Source organism: Cyprinodon variegatus, unplaced genomic scaffold (genome assembly GCF_000732505.1).
Source record: "Cyprinodon variegatus isolate N-32 unplaced genomic scaffold, C_variegatus-1.0 Scaffold145, whole genome shotgun sequence".
Lineage (NCBI taxonomy): Eukaryota > Metazoa > Chordata > Actinopteri > Cyprinodontiformes > Cyprinodontidae > Cyprinodon > Cyprinodon variegatus.
In genome coordinates, this window is record NW_015150598.1 from 308,184 (window position 1) to 309,959 (window position 1,776).

General features: G+C 38.4%; 1 protein-coding gene across 12 annotated transcripts in view; it reads left to right on the plus strand.

The window, feature by feature from the left end:
* The window catches only part of LOC107086212 (tensin-1-like), a 204,983-nt gene that overhangs the window by 42,783 nt on the left and 160,424 nt on the right, over nucleotides 1-1,776 (plus strand). The window lies entirely within an intron of this gene.

The window sequence follows — 1,776 nt, forward strand, 5'->3', positions numbered from 1 at the left end:
TATATATATATATATATATATATATATATATATATACAACAGCTGAAGTCTCTTATTTAACTGGAAGTTTATTGCACAGGGTATTAAATAGCTATTTATATAAATAGGTATTTATATGTAGTTATTACACAGGGTATTAAATAGCTATATAAATAGGTAATTATATATAGTTATTGCACAGGGTGTTAAATATAAATAGGTAATTGCACAGGGTATTAAATACTGATTGCACATTAGATATTGCACAAGTTATTGCACTTATAGTGGGCATTGTAAGGTCTGATGGCAGCAAGGATGAATGACCTGCAGACATAGCAGACATACATGATGAAGCAGAGATACAAAAGGCAGCTGTCAACCACCTCCACAGGCGGCCCTGTCCAGGAAACACACAGGACTACACTGGAAAAAACAGGCCAAGCTCCAACATCTATAAACAAAGGTCTTGATGGAGGTAGCACACTTTATATTTCGCTCCAGGATGGTGTCACAGCCAAGCAGGAATAGACCACTTCTCCTTCTCTCACCGGAGAGTATTTACCTGACCCTGTTGCCCTGTTGTAGCTGATGCAATGACGTGATACTGTCTTCACATTTTACAGAGCAGGAACCTCCTCATAAAAGAAAAAAAAACTGTGCCAACATATAACCTGTAGACCACAGAGCAACTGACTAAATGCCTGCGTATGGACGTTTATGAACAACTGATAAATGCCTCTGATCATTAACATCTAGATGCTACATATATATCAATTTGAAAACAGCTACAATTTGAGTTTTCTTTCACTAGATATTGAACTAATTGAAAGGCTCTCAACCCATGGTTCACCGTCTAAAGGGGAACTTTAATTCATTGTTTTTTAATTCATTGTCCTTTGGATCAGCTGTTTTACAAGTGGAAGACTTTTCTTCAGAGCTGTCACATAAACCTATGAGGAAGTAAAGAAACGTACATAATGGCCAATTTTTTATTTTTTTTTTTTGAATAGACGCTATGATCTAACATGCAGCACTGGACTGTTCTGAGTATTTGGGATCAGTTGTAAATGCTTTCCCTGTAACTGTTTCCGTCAGTGAGAGTGTCTGTCTGAGTGGCGTCCAGGAAATGCCAGCAGATTAACGTGGAGTGCCACTGGTTTGTTGATGTTTGTGTGTTTCTGGGTGTGGCTGGGTTTGTCTATTTGAACAGTGTGTGAGAAAATGCAGAACTATATACAACAGAGTGAAGTTTAAATGCATGCTTAGTGTGAATCTGACCACTGGAGTCATTTGTGTTTATGTTTACTGGAAGCTTAGGGTCTGACCAGTGGGTGTGGAAATGTTTTTGTTACGTCACTTGGAGATTATTCTAGATCCAAACACCTGGGAGGTTGGGACCAGCTCCTTCCGGTTGGAATCACTGCAGAGTTGTCACCACAACCTCAGATAGGCTAGAAAACACCTGCGAACATTAGTTTATATATCCTGCCTAATATTCTCAGTAGGATTTCTCAACGAGCTCATCCAAGAAGCGCATGTTTCCAAGTCAATGACTTGATGCAATCAACTGGTTTTCATTGACAGAAACTTTTAACCAATCTGACTGTAATGTCTCTGTAAATTGTCTTGAAATTATGCGTTGTGAACTGACGCTATACAATATAAATAAAACTGACTTTGATTGATTTAAGCCTGGAATTTGACAAGGCCAATCTAACATATACCTCTGGCTGAACGCTCATGGTACTTTTGAAAGGTGAACCTCACCATGAGTCTTTAGTCTTCTGTAGCCTTTAA